The sequence below is a fragment of the Ranitomeya imitator genome, chromosome 6 (assembly GCF_032444005.1).
Source record: "Ranitomeya imitator isolate aRanImi1 chromosome 6, aRanImi1.pri, whole genome shotgun sequence".
Classification (NCBI taxonomy): Eukaryota; Metazoa; Chordata; class Amphibia; order Anura; family Dendrobatidae; genus Ranitomeya; species Ranitomeya imitator.
In genome coordinates, this window is record NC_091287.1 from 276,226,980 (window position 1) to 276,247,027 (window position 20,048).

Below are 20,048 nucleotides of genomic sequence, written 5' to 3' on the forward strand. Positions count from 1 at the left end.
GATTTTATTTCGGATCTCCCCGTCTCTCAAAAGATGTCGGTCATTTGGGTGGTTTGTGATCGCTTTTCTAAGATGGTCCATTTGGTACCCTTGTCTAAATTGCCTTCCTCCTCTGATTTGGTGCCATTGTTTTTCCAGCATGTGGTTCGTTTACATGGTATCCCGGAGAACATCGTTTCGGACAGAGGTTCCCAGTTTGTTTCGAGGTTTTGGCGATCCTTTTGTGCTAGGATGGGCATTGATTTGTCTTTTTCCTCGGCTTTCCATCCTCAGACAAATGGCAAAACCAAACGAACTAATCAGACTTTGGAAACATATCTGAGATGCTTTGTTTCTGCTGATCAGGATGATTGGGTGTCCTTTTTGCCGTTGGCTGAGTTCGTCCTTAATAATCGGGCCAGCTCGGCTACTTTGGTTTCGCCGTTTTTCTGCAATTCTGGTTTCCATCCTCATTTCTCTTCAGGGCAGGTTGAGTCTTCAGACTGTCCTGGTGTAGATACTGTGGTGGATAGGTTGCAGCAGATTTGGACTCATGTGGTGGACAATTTGACATTGTCCCAGGAGAAGGCTCAACGTTTCGCTAACCGCCGGCGCTGTGTGGGTCCCCGACTTCGTGTTGGGGATTTGGTTTGGTTGTCGTCTCGTTATGTTCCTATGAAGGTTTCCTCTCCTAAATTTAAGCCTCGTTTCATTGGTCCGTATAAGATTTCTGAGGTTATCAATCCTGTCTCATTTTGTTTGGCCCTTCCAGCTTCTTTTGCCATCCATAATGTGTTCCATAGGTCGTTATTGCGGAGATACATGGCGCCTGTGGTTCCATCCGTTGATCCTCCTGCCCCGGTGTTGGTTGAGGGGGAGTTGGAGTATGTGGTGGAGAAGATTTTGGATTCTCGTATTTCGAGATGGAAACTCCAGTACCTGGTCAAGTGGAAGGGTTATGGTCAGGAAGATAATTCCTGGGTTTTTGCCTCTGATGTTCATGCTGCCGATCTGGTTCGTGCCTTTCATTTGGCTCGTCCTGGTCGGCCTGGGGGCTCTGGTGAGGGTTCGGTGACCCCTCCTCAAGGGTGGGGTACTGTTGTGAATTCTGTTGTCGGGCTCCCTCCTGTGGTCGTGAATGGTACTTCGGCTGGTTCTGTCCATGGACTTCCTCTGGTGGCTGTGGGTGTTTCTGAGTTTCCTTCCACAAGTGACGAGGCTAAGTCGTTAGTGGGCTGCTCTATTTAACTCCACTTAGATCTTTGCCCCATGCCAGCTGTCAATGTTGTACTATTGGTCTAGTTCGCTCCTGGATCATTCTGTTACCTGTTTACTCCAGCAGAAGCTAAGTTCCTCTTTGCTATTTTCCTGTTTGCTATTTTTTCTGTCCAGCTTGCTATTGTGAATATTGCCTTGCTTGCTGGCAGCTCTGGGACGCAGAGGGGCGCCTCCGCACCGTGAGTCGGTGCGGAAGGTTTTTTTTCCCTGCACTCTCTGCGTGGCTTTTTGTAGGTTTTTGTGCTGACCGCAAAGTGACCTTTTCTGTCCTCTGTCTGTCCAGTAAGTCGGGACTCTCTTTGCTAAATCTATTTCATCTCTATTTTTGTGATTTCATCTTAACTCACAGTCATTATATGTGGGGGGCTGCCTTTTCCTTTGGGGAATTTCTCTGAGGCAAGGTAGGCTTTATTTTCCTTTCTTAGGGATAGCTAGTTCTGAGGCTGTGACGAGTTGCATAGGGAGCGTTAGGAGCAATCCACGGCTATTTCTAGTGTGTGTGATAAGATTAGGGATTGCGGTCAGCGGAGTTTCCACTTCCCAGAGCTTGTCCCGTGTTTTTGTAGCTATCAGATCTTTCCGGGTGCTCTTGATCATCAGGTCTATTATTGTCCTAACCACCAGGTCATAACAGCTTTGCTGGTGACACTGTTGGGGATTTATTCAAAACTGAAGGCATACCGAACCAGCATCGCTACCACAGCATCTTGCAGCGGTATGCTATTTTATCCGGTTTGCGTTTAGTTGGTGTTAGGGCAAGCGGAATGCACCAAGTAAATATAGATGTTTATTATTATTGGTGCGTTCGCAGCCCGGTGTCCACCGTGCAGAAAGAACCTGCTGCTAGTGAAAAGTGGCACTATCTGGCGGTATAGGCTAGCTCTGTTACTTCACAGAGTAGCCATGAAAGGAAAGCACTGCACCCTCTTAGACTCACAGGAGCACAAGCTAACTGCCGAACTGATATCAGTCAGTGGTCATGCAAGCTCACAATCTCCTCACCGGAGGTGCTGGTATTCTAGGTGCTTATTTCAGCCGGGTCCCTGAATACAATCACACAATCTCCTCACCAGAGGTGCCGGTATTCTAGGGGCTTATTTTAGCTGGTCCCTGAATACAATCACACATAACCACACTGGCGCAAGCATATAGCTTGGATTGATACTAGCGCATGGCCGTGCGGTCATGCAAATCTTTTATAGCTGCAGCAAGTACAGGACCTTCCCAAAAGGACCAATGGGAGGCTGCCACAGAAGTTGAGCACCTTCAGGACCTTCCTAGAGGAGCAATGGGATTAGCTGCAGCATCTAAGTATGTGACCCTTGATATCCAATGAGAGATCTTACCCTGGGCATGCTCAGAAAGGGAGAAGCAGGACTTAGTCCCAAATATGTCTGCTCGCCGCTGCCCAGTACTGGCTACAATGGCAGAAGCTGGAAAGGCAGCAATAACCCTTTGCACAGAGTCAGACTGAGCGAGACGCTGGGACCGACGTCTCCACTGAGCAGACTCTTCTGTGGCAGGAGAAGAATGGGAGACCGCAGCGGAGATGGCCCAAGATTCCCCCTGTGCAGAGGCTGGAACTCGACCCCTAACCATCATTTATTTTTCAACAGGACAATGACTCCAAACACACCTCCAGGCTGTGTAAGGGCTATTTGACTAAGAAGGAGAGTGATGGGGTGCTACGCCAGATGACCTGGCCCCCACAGTCACCAGACCTGAACCCAATCAAGATGATTTGGGGTGAGCTGGACCGCAGAGTAAAGGCAAAAGGGCCAACAAGTGCTAAGCATCTGTAGAAACTCCTTCAAGATTGTTGGAAGACCATGCCAGGTGACTACCTCTTGAAGCTCATCAATAGAATTCCAAGAGTGTGCAAAGCAGTCATCAAAGCAAAAGATGGCTACTTTGAAGAACCTAGACTATAAAACATAATTTCAGTTGTTTCACACTTTTTTGTTAAAGAGAACCTGTCACCCCCCCTCAGGCGTTTGTAACTAAAAGAGCCACCTTGTGCAGCACTAATGCTGCATTCTGACAAGGTGGCTCTTTTAGTTATGCTCCATGCACACGCTGAAATAAACACTTAAAAAATATGCCCCCTCATACCGTGAAACCGTCCCGGGGGCAGGTCTTTCCCCCCTAATCAAAAAAGGAGAAAAAGCATTACTTCAAGAATGCACTCCAACCAGAAATAATCACAAAATGTATAATAATGACAAACTGATTTTATTGACACATCATTAAACACCACAAATTTTTTTTAAAAACATGAAAAATCTAAGGCTTCCTTCAGAATTCCGTCGGTACGCGGCCGTCACTAAGCGTCGGCGCGACGTACCAACGGATGTTGAAGTTTTTTAGCACAACATGGGCAGTGGACCAGTGTTTCAACATGTCCGCTGCCCATTGTGAAGTCCCAGGGAGGAGGGGGTGGAGTTCCGGCCACTTCTGCGCAGTTTAAAATGCAGGACCCGACATACAAAAAAACATTCCCTTGAATGTTTTTTCGATATGACGGCCCACCAAATACGACACATCCAGTGCACAACGTATGGAACGTGTGTCCATATGTTGCGATGTGTCGGTAGTACAAGTCTATGTACAAAAAACGCATCCTGCAGGCAAATTTGCAGGATGCGTTTTTTCCACTGAACGTCGCATTGCGACGGTCCCTAAATGACGGAAATGTGAAAGAAGCCTAAGACCATCAATCACTCAGGCGACAAAGCCCATCTATGGTATGGCCAAGTGATTCAAATTAAACCTATTGGCTCATGAGGTAATATGCAGATATCCCTAATTGGACAGTAGCATGGGTGTCCCATTTAATAAGAGACAAAACATAAAGAAAAATAAAGAAAAAGATCCCATGCATGAAATTAGCCGTAACTTACGGCTAATTTCAAGCATGGGATCTTTTTTTCAGAGATATACCATGTAATGCAGCCAGACGCAAGGTTTAGAAATCAGCCATGAAGATGGCACAAAGGTCCCATAAGTATCAAGAGGAGGAAAACCTCCATCAGTATACAACCTGGTGAGAAGCAGTTATCCCCAACGTATCACCCGGTAAACCAGGCTTCGTCAGGGAAAGTGCTGGCAGAAGCGTCCATCAGTCTTTAAATAGTGAAAGCATATGGTACTTAATACAAAACCGTTGTGGGCTGAAACCAGCCAACCGGAAGCGGCAGGAGGCTCGTGCAGCCGCAAGCAGTGGCTGCGCGTGAGTGTAAGGAAAGGATACAAGGCACCTGCATAAAGTGGAACGCCGGTACCCAGCATGCGCATGCACAAGAAGGAAGAATGGGGAATATGAATGTGCCGCTGTGTAAAGCTGTCAAGTGTGATCAAGAAAACTCATCGATCAGGGATTAGGTTATGGTTGGAATATCCGCAGTTTGGAAGAGTATGTTAAGATGAATATTGCTCCTCGGGTCTGAGAGTAACTATTTTTCCTGAATGGGAGCTGTCCCCAGCATTCAGGATCACCTGGGAACAGGGGTTACTAAAATGCTCCAGTATCATCATGAACATGCTCTTACAGCATGATAGAGGACTCTTGACCAGTACCAAAACCAAGATTAAAGATTTGGAAACTAAATTAGTCTATTTTGATGATGCTACACAGGTCCAGCCATTTAAGATCAAATTGTAGGAGAGTTTAGACAAATATGATCGAGAGGTTATGCTAAGAAAGAAATCAAAATTATTTAGGGATCGTAATGACTTACATTCGCAAAGAGCGTTCAAATGGAAACATCAAGGGAATCAAAGACAAGCTCCCCAGACTCAGAAAACTGTGGATATGAAATATGAGAAGAACAGATTATACTTCAGAAAGTGATTTTTTATCCTCAGTATAAAGCAAGCCCCTCCCCGGACAACCAGATTCGGAGGTCGTCGACCGCCCATGCAAAAAGCAAACAAGAACTATCACAAATAGGGGGCCCTGATTGGTCCAAAGTTTCCCCTTCTGATATTCAGGTATCTACGGATACATTACAGGTTATTAATTTGTCTGAATATGTTTTGTTCCCATTGAACTTTCTGTGCTACAGCGAGGCCTAACCTTTTCACCTGTACATACCTTGGACAAGTTCACCCTGGTCAAGAACTTGTACTTATTTTGCAGATGTCTTGTGTTACAGGTCTTACACTATAGACCACGTATGGTGGAAGGATTGGATCAAACTGATTAACAAGTGTTTTGTGACTTGTTACAACTTCTACAAGACAATGAATTGGGCAATGGTACGAACCCTTTCCCTTTTAGGAATAAATCTAATGTGGTTCCCTCCTTTTCCTGTGTACCCACCATTAGGGTCTTTTTTGAACTAACTAAGAACGATATTATGGCCTTACGCCCACGTACTTCGGTCTTGGGCAATCTCAATGGCATGGAAAAGCGGGCCCTCAATGGTCTTAAAACTAATGATGCCTTCCTGATTAAAGAAGTGGACAAGGGCGGTAATGTGGTTCTATGGCCACATGTCCTATATTTGGTGGAGGCCCATCAGTTAGGTAACAGTCGCTTCTTTAAGAAACTTCCGTCAGATCCCACTATGGTGTTTGCAGCTAGACTCAGACTTCTTCTAGAAAAGGCTAGGGATTTAGGGATTATCAGTCATCAAGAGTTCAAGTTCATGTGGGTGGAGTCTCCTGTGACGGCAACCTTTTTCATGCTACCAAAAATCCACGAAGATCTTCAAAGGCCACCGGGTCGGCCCATTGTGGCCAGCATAGGTAGTATGTGTGAAAAGGCCTGTATATACGTTGACCATTTCCTACAACCCTTAGTTAAGAACGTGTCCTCTTTTGTCCAGGATTCATCACACTTTATCCGTATTTGCAGTGGGCTGTCCCTACCTACTGATTTTCTATTGGTGACCTGTGACGTAGAAACGATATATTCAAACATCAGTCATGAGGATGGCATTACAGCTGCCCTATACTTTTTGGACCAACTGGGACATTCAGATAGAATGCATGACTCTGTTGGTAGATCTTTTGGAATTTTTCATGAAGCACAATTTTTTCTTGTTTGACAGAACCTATTATCTCCAGACCTCGGGGGGTGGCCATGGGTGCGAGATGTGCCCCAGACATCGCCAATCTTTTTTTTAGGCTGGTGGGAGGCCACCATGGTCTACCCTCTTGAGGATTTCAAAAATCATCTATGTAACTGGAGCCGATATATCGATGAAGTGTTTTTTGTTTGGTCGGGCGGTGAAAAAGAGTGCAGAGTGCTGATTCATCGAGTCCTTAAATGAGAATTTGCATAATATCATTATTACATACTCTTTCTCTCCCACTACAGTGACCTTTCTGGACTTGCAGGTGGTGGCCAGCAATGGTTCCCTCTTGACAAAATTGTTCCGCAAACCGACTGCTACCAACAGTCTGTTGGACTATAGGAGTTTCCATCCGCACACTAAGAACAGGGTCCCCATTGGGCAGTTTCTGAGGACCAGAAGAAATTGTACCTCAGATGAGGATTTTCGATGGGAGGCCCTCAAACTGATGGATCGGTTCAGGCAGAGACACTACCCTCAGACGAGTATCACTACAGCCTTTCAACGGGCTAGGACACACACAAGAGTCATTGCTGGAGCCCCGTAATAAGGTAAGAGATGGAAAACCTAGATTCATCACTAACTACAATGACAACTGGCCACAGATTAGGAATATTCGTCAAAGACATTGGGGCATCTTATCTACTGACCTAAATACCTCCATGGTGGTGGGTGATCGGCCACTACTAACAGCCAAGAGAGCCCCTAACTTCAGGGATCTCCTGACCAGGAGCCGCTACAAGAGACAAACCACTAGACTCCACCGGGGTATTGTTCTCCAAGGATCCTTCCCATGTGGCAATTGCAATATCTGCTCGCATATGCCCCCGACTATGGATTTTTTTGTCAACCGGAGAGATTAAGAGTAGACATAGATTACTATCTTACATCACTTGTAAAACGGCGTATGTCATCTATGCCTTGATCTGTCCCTGCCAATGTGTTTACATGGGCCAGACATCCCAAGAGTTACGCCACAGGATCCAAAAGCACTTTTCCCACCATTAATCTTGCGCCCACTGACTCCCTAAAGGGCAAGGTGCTTACCCCTGTAGCATCTCATTTTTTAGCCCAACACGGGGGTCAGATTTCTAACACAAGGGTGATAGGCTTAGACAGAATTCAAATGTCCAACAGCGGGGCGCATATAGAAAATCCCTTTTACAATTGGAGGCGCAATGGATTTTTAATCTTGGCTCTGTTACTCCCGCAGGTCAGAATGAGGAATTACTGTTTACTGGATTTTTGGGGTAACATTCTTCCATGGATCTGCACATTCATTATCGGGACTTGGACGCTGAGGAATCATCCTTCAATTGTGATATTTAGACCCCACAACTGGAGTCGTTTACCTCTTGGATTCCTTCCTTCATATTACTATTGGTTTTGCTTTGTCGAGACCATGCCTATCTAGGTATACTCTTTTGTATATCTCTTCAGTTCGGGTTTATATCTGCTGCCTTTCAGGAGGTGGCTTGATTGGGTTAGGGACTACATACTTATGGTGACTTATTATGCACATTTCCCATTTCAATAGGGCCCCTTGAGGTTAGGCTTTAGGTCAGATTTTCATCACTGGCTCATGACGTAGGGTTCTTTGGCTCATGAGGTGTTAGGTGTTTTGTGTTTTTTTGGGACCTTACATCAGGCCACAATACAGTAACCCTATCAATAATACAGTTTTTCTTACTATGTGGAATGACATTCACCCACATGATATAGGTGTTGCAATTTTGTAAGAAACAGAGAAAAGAGGGACGCAATAAAGGTGCACACTCCTGGTACAGATGTGTGAAAAAGGCTTTATTTGAACAATAATAAGTGCACATACAGTACAGACTAAAAGTTTGGACACACCTTCTCATTTAAAGATTTTTCTGTATTTTCATGACTATGAAAATTGTAAATTCACACTGAAGGCATCAAAACTATGAATTAACACATGTGGAATTATATACTTAACAAAAAAGTGTGAATCAACTTAAATTTTGTCTTATATTCTAGGTTCTTCAAAGTAGCCACCTTTTGCTTTGATGACTGCTTTGCACACTCTTGGGATTCTCTTGATGAGAATCAAGAGGTAGTCACCGGGAATGGTCTTCACTTCACAGGTGTGCCCTGTCAGGTTTAATAGGTAGGATATCTTGCCTTATAAATGGGGTTGGGACCATCAGTTGTGTTGTGCAAAAGTCTGGTTGATACACAGCTGATAGTCCTACTGAATAGACTGTTAGAATTTGTATTATGGCAAGAAAAAAGCAGCTAAGTAAAGAGAAACGAGTGACCAGCATTATTTTAAGAAATGAAGGTCAGTCAGTCCGAAAAATTCGGAAAACTTTGAAAATGTCCCCAAGTGCAGTGGCAATAACCATCAAGTGCTACAAAGAACCTGGCTCACATGAGGACCGCCCCAGGAAAGGAAGACCAAGAGTCACCTCTGCTTCTGAGGATAAGTTTATCCGAGTCACCAGCCTCAGAAATCGGAGGTTAAAAGCAGCTCAGATTAGAGACCAGGTCAATGCCACACAGAGTTTTAGCAGCAGACACATCTCTACAACAACTGTTAAGAGGAGACTTTGTGCAGCAGGCCTTCATGTTAAAATAGCTGCTAGGAAACCACTGCTAAGGACAGGCAACAAGTAGAAGAGACTTGTTTGGACTAAAGAACAGAAGGAATAGACATTAGACCAGTGGAAATCTGTGCTTTGGTCTGATGAGTCCAAATTTGAGATCTTTGGTTCCAACAACCGTGTATTTGTGCGACACAGAAAAGATGAATGGATAGACTCAACATGCCTGGTTCCCACCGTGAAGCATGGAGGAGGAGGTGTGATGGTGTGGGGGTGCTTTGCTGATGATAGTGTTGGGGATTTATTCAAAATTGAAGGCATACTGAACCAGCATGGCTACCTCAGCATCTTGCAGCGGCATGCTATTCCATCCGGTTTCCGTTTAGTTGGACCATCATTTATTTTTCAACAGGACAATGACCCCAAACACACCACCAGGCTATGTAAGGGCTATTGGATCAAGAAGGAGAGTGATGGGGTGCTACACCAGTTGACCTGGCCTCCAGAGTAACCAGACCTGAACCCAGTTGAGATGGTTTGGCGTGAGTGGGACCGCAGAGTGAAGGCAAAAGGGCCAACAAGTGCTAAACATCTCTGGGAACTCCTTCAAGATTGTTGGAAGACCATTCCCGGTGACTACCTCTTGAAGCTCATCTAGAGAATGCCAAGAGTGTGCAAAGCAGTCATCAAAGCAAAAGGTGGCTACTTTGAAGAACCTAGAATTTAAGACATAATTTCAGTTGTTTCACACTTTTTTGTTAAGTATATAATTCCACATGTGTTAATTCATAGTTTTGATAGAAACCCAATAGAGAAATGGACACTAGAGCTAAAATTTAACAATTTTATTGAAGAACCATATTAAAAAGTACAGATAATATGAATAGAAACCAAGTAACGAGATGCAATGGGAAAAATAATAAAAAAGGCGACACTAGTGCCACACACGGACATAATGTTACACTATAGAGCAAAAAAAGTTTTGATGCCTTCAGTGTGAATGTACAATTTTCATGGTCATGAAAATACAGAAAAATATTTAAATGAGAAGGTGTGTTTAAACTTTGGTCTGTACTGTACATATATAAAAACTTTTAGAAACATTTAAAACCATAACAGAACATGACTCAATGGATTCATACTGGCCAGATAGGGACTGGAGGTCTACAGGCAAAACCACCGATGCTGATAAGCTGTCAAGAAATATATATGTACTGATGTTATGTCACACAATATGATAATAGCTAGATGGGTCACAGAATATACCTAAGTGCAAGAATAATGCACGACTTCTCCTTCGTCTTCCCCTGACGAAGCTGCATGCAGTAGCGATATGCATAGGGACGGGACGCTATACATGACTACACTCTGATTATTTGGCACGGGGGTTAGCTGCCACCTTCTGTAGGTCAGCCATGGAAAAGCACCTGGTGCCACCTCTTGTCCCTCCTTGGGTCGCCTGCTGCAACTTGTCTGAGAAGGGATTTAGTTGGCCACCTAGTTACGCTACTTCCAGGCTTTCAGAGGGATACAGAACAGTGATTCCACCTTCACAGTCTCCATCTGTTTGGTTGGTTTGACTGTAGTGGAAAAGGTGTCGGTACCTGCTATACCATTTCTACTCTAATGAAATTGATGCCACTTTGTTGGTGTCTGACTCTTGGTTGAGTCTCCTTCATGCTTGTTGCCTGTAGAAGTAGGCCTTCAAGACCATCAGGCCTCCACTTCCTTGGAGTCAACTACCCGTGTTATTGTCCTTAGATTTTTCTGACAATAATAGTGGTCTACAAAATTTCTATGATATTTATGCCACCTGAGTGTGGATGAGTAATTAAAGCAGGATGAGCTGTTGCATGTGGCATCAAGGCCATCATCAATGGAAGCCTACACCAATCCCTCATCCACCTCGTCTTACTGTGATGTTCAATTGAAAGCTGTAAATACTGTCCCAGAGCCCGATATCTCATGCCATGCTGATTGCTGCAGTGCAGTTCTACAATTTGTACTGTGGGGGAATTGAGGTCACTTTCCTGGTGTCTGTCCCTCATTTGATGTGTTTTGGCAGCATTTGGGGCCGTTATAAGGTGTTGTGCATGCGCTTGTTTTTGTCTCCCTTTGATCTGAATGGCATTCGGCTATGTTTGGCGAAAAATCGACAAATTAATTGGCGAATATTGCATATTTGGCAGTTGTAATCCAAACCGAACATTGAAATATTCGCTCATCTCCAGTCACTAATTCAACTCCACATTGCTGTTATTTTTAAACCCATTTTAAACTAACTATTCTAATAAACAGACTCTTAAACATGCAGATCATGAATGCTGAGTCTGTTGGTTTCTACTACACCAAGTGGTAAATTATTTGACATGTGGTAATAAAATTTACACCAAAAACAGTGATTAATCTGGTTAGTCATATTGGACAGCTATTATTTTGAACATTACAAATTTTGAGGCACAATGCAAAGCTCAGAAGGGAAGAAGCTAAATATTTTTGTTCTGATTTTGCTGGAATGATTTGAGAGTACTGTGTTATATTGGCAGAGCCCCTAAGATGCCATAACAGCAGAATCCCACCATAAGTGACCACATTTTACAAACTTCACTCCTCAATGAATTCATCTAGAGGTACAGTGAGCGTACTCACACTACATTCCCCTCATATCATTTTATACCATTAAAGGTGATACCAATAAAGAAATAACACTTACAGTACATTTTAACCACTAAAATGTTTTAGTCTTAGGTTTTATTTTTTTTTTATAACAACTAATATAAAAAAAATGCACCTCACAGTTTGTTATGCATTTTTTTCTGAGTACACCAATACCCTACATGTAATCGGGGAATAGTTTTAAGGCATAGGGAAAAGCTCAGACAGGAAGGAGCGCCATATTATAGTGCAGATTTTTGATGTTATGGTTTGGAGATATAATGAACCCCTGGAAGAGGCCCAGAACAGCAATTACCACCAATAAGTGACCCCATTAACCAAATTAGACCTCTCAATTAATTCATCAATTGGGTCAGTGAGCACATTGATAACAAGGGTATGTGACAGAACTTGATGCCATTGGGCAGAAAAAAATAATTGCATTTTTGCCATCAAAATTTAGTTTTAGCCGAAAATGTTACATTTTCACACTGGGAAATGGATAAAAATGGCACCAAAAATTGTCTCACAATTTATGATGAATTTGTCAATTGCACATATGTGTATGTGCAGAATTGCTTAGCCACATAGTGGGACTTGAAGAGATGGAGTGCTATTTGACTCTTGGAGACCAAATTATCCTGGAATAGTATGTGGACTCCTGTCATGCTACCCGCTTCTCAGCACTTGACCGGGTGTTGCGCCTGCAAGGGTTAATGTGTCTCCTCTCAGTCCAGCATTCAACCTCTGTTCTATGCTGCAATGGGAGCACAAATCATACCCCAACATAGTTCACACACCACACTCATACACGCTGCCACCACTCACCAACACAGGTGCAATGAGTCCCGGAAATACTACTACTACTACTACTCTCTGCCAATCACCAGGATCACACACTTTAAGGCTATGGATTCTTTAAAGCATACAAGCTTCAGACTTATTAAAGTTTTAAGCTTTATTAGAAAAGGTACAGTGCTTACAATTAAAAAGTATAAAATAGAAATAAAAACTGACATACAAATATACAAAAACAGTGATAAAATAAAGGGAGAAATTTACAGAAATATTGAACTTTGCAGTCTGGTATTGTGTTCTTGAGGGAGGGAGAAATATGGAATGGCTCACCTCAGCTTTCCAGGCTGCCCCTACATGTGAACATTTTTCTTTGTGTGTAGGCCTAATTTATAGAGTCAACCTGGAGGTCAAATTTCTAGACCAGCCTCTTAGGTTAGTATTATAATCGTTTGTTTTGTGACTGGATCCTGGCTATTTACCAATGAATACATTATTTTCTTTTGAACACTCTTTGTGTAATATTTCTTTCTCAGTGTAAATATGCAGTGTCTCTGCAATTGGCCTGTCTGTTCAAAGGAGTCAGAAGGTGTGAAGTGCCTCAGCAAGGCCCCCTGGGGTGACTGGAACAATGATACTGCCTTTCTCAGGATAACATATGTTGTGACCTTTGTGAGAGCTGCAGTCTTGACAGCTCTCATTGGTCCTCAGATTAGAGCCAGCCACAAAGAGGACAGAACGTGGGGGCCCAGATGGCTTTGTGGTTGCAGTTGTGCGTTTGTGCCTATCAGGGCAGACAGCGCTAACATGTCCCACTTTGTTGCAGGAGAAGCATTGGCGTGCATAGTGTAGAGAGGAGGTGGACTTGGACAGCACTTGTGATTGGCTGACAGAGGGAGAAAGGTCCCCGTTGGGTTTACCTCCCTTCCAGCTGAATCCTGATAGCTTCCGCATCACCACATCTTGTTAGCCACATAACAGTCAGCAATCTTTGCGGCCTGATCCACAGTTTGATGCTCTCTGTCACAAACAATTTTTCGTACGTCCGTGGGCACATATAAAGAAATTGATTCTTGACCATAAGATCTGTTAAGTCCTCAAAACTGTTAACAGAAAGTCCCCTGATCCATTGTTGGAACGTAGTCCTCAAGGTGCTCTCGAAATCCACATAGCTGTCAGTTAATCCATGTGGTAGGTTCTGAAACTTTCTCTGATACACTTCTAGGGTCAGGTTGTATTTCCTGATCAGGGCCTCTTTTATTGCCTCATAGTTCTCATCTAGATCTGGTGGGAGGCCAGTACAAATTTCCAGGGCCTTGCCTTTCAACCCTGGGGTTAGATACTGCGCCGACTGCTCAAGGGGTAGATGGTATTGCCCGCAGGTTTTGTCAAACCCCCGAACGAATGTAAGTCCGTATCCTTCTCCATCATAGGGAAGTTTTCCAGATGTGGTTTCCTTGGATTTATGTCCTGGGAGGGGGTCAGGTGCGGGACGTTACCCCTTTCTATATGAATAATAAACCTACAAAAAGGGCACTGGAGGTAAATGCTCTGCCATAATAAATATAATAGACACCCAAAAGAAAAATGGACACTAGAACTAAAAGTAAACAATTCTATTAGAGAACCATATTAAAAATACACAAATAATGCAAATAGAAACCAAGTAAAGGGATGCAATGAAAAAATGGGAAGGCGACACTAGTGCCACACACGGACGTAATGCTACACTGAAGAGCAGAAAAAGTCAATTGTACTAATACCACGGGTGTAAATATACACATAGGTAGCATACATCAATCAATAGGGTAATGCATAATGCGTGTATAAACAATAAGAACCATACTGATGTAATATAAATGAATAGCCGGGCAGATGGTAGCAATAGACAAAAGATGAATGCTCGCAGATAAAATACATATGCAGGGAGATACTGAGTATACAAGGGAGTATCAAAAGTGCCTGGTGCAATAATAAGTATACTAAGAAGTACCAATAAAGTGCCTAGTGCAAACTTAATATAGCGGGGTATTCCATATAACTTATGCTCGCCAAAACCATGGGCATAGATAAACCATTACGGGGAGAGTCCCATACAATTAAATGGGTGGAACCTGATTCAAGCCTGCATACCGCTAATAAAAGGCACGTACATAGAGTACCAACCTGCAGCCGTGTGTGGAAAGAGGAGCCCCGACGCACGTTTCACAGATGCTGCTTCATCGGGGGCCCCGAGGTATGTTTTTTTTTCCAGTTAGGTGAATCCTTATTTTTGAAGTGCTGTCAACAGCTGCTTTGTTTTCACTAACAAGCAGAGGAAGACGTGCAGGCTGGACCTTATGTATAACTAAAGCGAAACAGGAGATTGCTACAGGTAAACGTAAAGCAATTATTCTTTTAATCTCATCTGTATCTCAAGGTCTTCAGCCATTGTGGTCCCTGCAAATAGGCCCATTTTGTGGATTGGATAAGTTGACCCAGGGGATCAGTCACCACAGGGGGTATCATATGCAATCCCAGGATCTCAGCCTGAGTAAGGGTACTGTCACACACTGCCATTTCGCTACGACGGTACGATTCGTGACGTTCCAGCGATATCGTTACGATATCGCTGTGTCTGACACGCAGCAGCGATCAGGGATCCTGCTGAGAATCGTACGTCGTAGCAGATCGTTTAGAACTTTCTTTCGTCGCTGGATCTCCCGCTGTCATCGCTAGATCAGTGTGTGTGACACCGATCTAGCAATGCGTTCGCTTGTAACCAGGGTAAACATCGGGTTACTAAGCGCAGGGCCGCGCTTAGTAACCCGATGTTTACCCTGGTTACAAGCGTAAAACTAAAAAAAAACAAACAGCACATACTTACATTCTGGTGTCCGTCAGGTCCCTTGCCGTCTGCTTCCCGCACTCAGTGACTGCTGGCCGTAAAGTGAAAGCAGAGCACAGCGGTGATGTCACCGCTGTGCTGTGCTTTAACTTTCACTTTACAGCCGGCAGTCACTGAGTGCGGGAAGCAGAGACGGCAAGGGACCTGACGGACACCGGAATGTAAATATGTGCTGTTTGTTTTTTTTATGCTGGTAACCAGGGTAAACATCGGGTTACTAAGCGCGGTCCTGGTAACCATCCCGGCGGATGGTTACCCGGGGACCTCGGCATCGTTGGTCGCTGGAGAGCTGTCTGTGTGACAGCTCCCCAGCGACCACACTATGATTTACCTACGATCACGGCCAGGTCATATCGCTGGTCGTGATCGTAGGTAAATCGTATAGTGTGACGGTACCCTTAGAAGCCCCCTCCAATTCACAGTTAATTTTGGGAGTGGAATTTTTCCCGAGGGCTGTACTCAATTCTGGGGGAAAGTTTGAGGTATTAAGGACTTACAAGGAAATTATGCTGTTGTTGGTGTGACTGCACATTACACTGGATGGAGACACCAATAGGTGTGGGCCAACCAAAAGTTGGGAGACAGTGGGTAATGCCTGGTTTGGAGGGAGTGGAACTACCGATACTGGGTAGGCAACTTGTGGACATTGTATTTTGGCCATCTATCTGGATTTGTTGTACAACCATAGACTTAAGGAATAAAAAATAATTGCATCTTTAACCTGCCTAGATGATTTTTACAACCCACAACCCCAGAACATCACAATGCTTTATGGGTTGGATTTTTATAAAGCTGAGAAATTTGCATCACCTTGCCTTTCCTAATGATGACAGTGAAAAAGCAATAACCCTAACAGGATAATTAAGGTCTGAAGCCTTGGTCAAAGTTATTTGAGCACACAAATCTGCAAGCAGCATGTCCAAATTTTGCATTGGCCCGTTTTAATTTTTGTAATTTTTAAAATGTAAAAATTACAATATATATTTTCTTGCCTAAAATGCAAAGGGAATGTGTCATCTTTAACTTTAGGTTCTTTAGATATAAATTCATTTTCAACTTGCTTAACTGTTAACAATAGCAGTAATTTTGACCAAGGGTGTCCAAACTTTTACATACCACTGTAGGTTAGCGGTAGTCTGTCATTACTGGGAACTGGGATACAGTTACCCAGATTAATTAGTCAGACAGATTTATATACTATTTTATCTGGCGAAATGATCACCAAAACCATGGTTATTTTAATCCATTTGCTTACGCCTTGTGGGGCTGCATAAAAGAACTCTGCTTTCTATTGATGCATATATTGATTAACTAAGTAAAGATGTCTCACCATACTGACTTCATCGGGGGAATGAGGCTGTTGACACCAGTATGGTGAAACATTTTTGGAGGCTGGTTTTTGCTCCTTTTTATAAGTAGTCAATATATGCATTTATAGAAAGCAGAGTGTTATGTCTCGAGTTCCCGCTTCTGCACAGGGGGAATCTCGAGCCATCTCCGCTGCGGTCTCCCATTCTTATCCAGCCGCAGTGGAGTCTGCTCAGCAGGGACATCGGTCCCAGCGTCTTGCTCAGTCTCACTCTGTACAGAGAGTTACTGCTGCTTCTTCAGCTTCTGCCATTAAAGCCAGTGCTGGTCAGCAGCGAGCAGACTTCTCTGGGACTAAGTCCTTGTCTGCACACACAGAGCATGCCCAGGGCAAGATCTCCCGTTGGAGATCGAGGGTCATGTGCTCAGGTCCTGCAGCACGTTCCATTAGTCCTCTTGGCAGGTCTTGGAAGGGCAAAGTTTCTGTGGCCACTTCCTGTGCTGCAACTATATAAACTGCGCATGACCGCACGGCCATGCGCTAGTGTACATTTGCTTACTTGTGTTTGTTGTGAGTGCAAGTCGTCCTTGGATACCCCTTCCCTATTGAATGTCTGTTCGCGGAAGGTGTATGGTTGCTTTCTAGCGCCCGACTTATCCTACAGCACAAATCACACATTACAGCGTCCAGTTGCTGTGACCGCCAGTACGGCGCCGTGCACTTCCTCTGTGCTTTCCTTACCCAAGCCTGGGTGGTTAGTGGCGTTCGTCAGTGCGGCACCACATGCACTCTTGTGCCCTAATATTGCTATTTAGCTTCCTTACACACCCAGTTGCGGTGTTGTGCCAGCAAGGGTCTAATCGGACTTCGATCCTAGTTGGGGTTGAGTTCGCTGACTACTTGCTCGCGCTCTATGTGCGGTACCGCGATCCTGTGATGCAACAGGATCGCTTCCTTCATGCTGGGTGAAGTCTAACCCACGTGTGTATACTTATGAGTACCGCCATATAGTCCGTCATTACTTGGCAGCAGGTTCCATCTCTGCACGGTGGACCCCGGGCTGCGAACGCACCATACTCTATCTGTCTCATTATTTGGTGCGTTCCGCTAGCCCTAACACAGAGTGCTGGTCCGCAGCCGCACAAAGCTTATAAAAATGGATTAGGATTTACACTGTTTTGGGGATCATTTAGTCACATAAAATAGTTGTCACGGGGTTACCGAAACATTGTGGAGCCAGAAGTTTCAGCACCTGATTGTTCCTACTTGAGCACTGAGAAGAAGCCACTTCTTCATTTTAAATGTGCTTATTTCTTCTGGCACAACAGGGGTTAATCGGCCATGTTGGAAATCCCTGTGCTCATAGCTGTGCTTGGTTAGCCACTCCTTTTCCTTTTATAATATAGGCTCTGTTACTAATCCTTGTCAGAGCTAGCCTTATTGCTTCATGGCTAATGAAGGGAAAGGAGTTGGTATGAGAAAGAGATCTGAAGGAATTATTAGTGACGGTTGCTTGGTTTGTGCGCTTGGTAATTCCTTATCCTTCTTTATTTTGGTTTATTCCCCTAACTTCACACTCCAGTGCATTCCTCTGTTATATGTGAGTGAATATTTTGTATGCCTGGAGTTTTTTGTTAACCCTTGTTTGTGTTGCCTTGTTTGTTGTGTTGGTGTACTACAGTGAACAGTAGCACCCCCTCTTCCCTGGGTGGGGGAAGAGAACAGATGGAGGGCTAACTTAGGAGATAAGGCATGGGAGGAGGTCCAGGCATCTTCTCCATCTGAAGTATCCTGGGGAGCAGGGTGAGCTAGGGCACCCCTTACTATTGGGGACGGGGAAGGAGGCACTGGTCCCGAGTCACCCGACAGCTGCATCATGACATTAGCTCTGACCGCTACCATTTTCTCTGATCTATGATGGATCCAAACTCTGCTCTGATGTGGAAATTGCAGTAGCTTTGTCTGGAGGTGGTGGATTTGTGCAGTGGTTTTTCAGAACCCTAATACATCTGTTGTGGGAATCTCATGTCTCAGGCAAACCATAGTAGAGCCCAAAGTTGCACTGCCTGGCAGGTTCTCTGGGGGGGCATGACAAGTTTTTTTTTAACAGAGGCCTGTAAACTGTACTTCAAGTTACATAAGGTTTACTCAGGTGCAGAGGAGCAACATGTTGAAATAGTAATCTCCCTCAGGGGGACCCCCAAGCATGGGCATTTTTTCTCCCGACTCACTCTCAGTCGCTTCAGACAGCAGAGAGATTTTTTCTGGCATTGAGCCTTACACATGATGACCACAATCGCGCCTCCTTAACTGAGACCACACTGTGCCAACTTCAGAAAGGAGATAGCCTAGCAGAGGAATATTGCTGAGATGCGGAGGTGTGCCACAAATACCAAATGGAATGACCCCGCACTCCATAGTCAGTTCTGTGAGGGACTTACAGTAATGGTGAAGGATAGAGTTGAGCGACTTTGACCTTTTTAGAGTCGAGCCGGGTTTCGCGAAACCCGACTATCTCAAAAGTCGGGTCGAGTGAAATCGGCCGATTATGACGTAAAGTCGGGATCGACCGAAACACGAAACCCAATGCAAGTCAATGGGGCAGCATAGTCGGCAGTGAGTGGGGGCCAGGAAAACACCTAGAGTGCCCATTTTAATGTCAAAACCATCCATTCTTCTTAATGAAGCTTGTCAAGCGTAATTTACCTTATAATAATTGGAAGGCATTTGAAATTGGGGGTCATTTTGCTAAAGATGTGGTGGGTAGGGCTGGTTCAAGTAATTAGTGGGCCCAGGAAATCTGGACCACGTCACGGCAGTGGAGCAGGGAGAGGTAAGTATTTCAACTTTGCAAGTGCTGTGAACCTGAGCAAGCAGGGGGGGCCCACTCGTTGGCATTGGCACTGGCACAGGGCCCCTCAAAGTACAGCGGTGTGTTTGCACGGCGGGGGCGCCTCCCACCGGCAGCAACACTTTTGCGTACCATGAGAGGCCCTGTGCCAGTGACGTCGCCAACTAGTATTCCTCCCCCCAACTGATGAAGGAACCTGCACTTTCATCTGCACCTTCCTGTTTGTCCCCGTGTAAGGTGGTATGGTATGCGGGAAGGGGGACCTGACTTTCAGCAGGGTCACAATCTTGCAGTGTAGCGTGCACGGGAAATGTTGCGTTATGGGTCAATGTACCAGCAGACTCATCTATCACTGGCTGGGCAATGGGCAGGATGAGGAGGAAACACAGATATAGGCCCAAAGAATAAAGTGGGCTAAATGCAGTTCAAAATTGGTAACACAGGACTAATCAGGGGGCATTGCAGTGGAGGACAACTGGAATGAGAGGCTGACACAGAGAGTAGGCCCAAATCAGTAAGTAGTCGAAATGCAGTTCAAAATTGGCAACAGTAGTAAACAGGCGGCACAGCTTTGTTCAGTGGAGGAGAACAGCAAGGAGTGGCAGACACCGATAGTAGGCCCCAACCCAACTAGTAGGCCAAATGC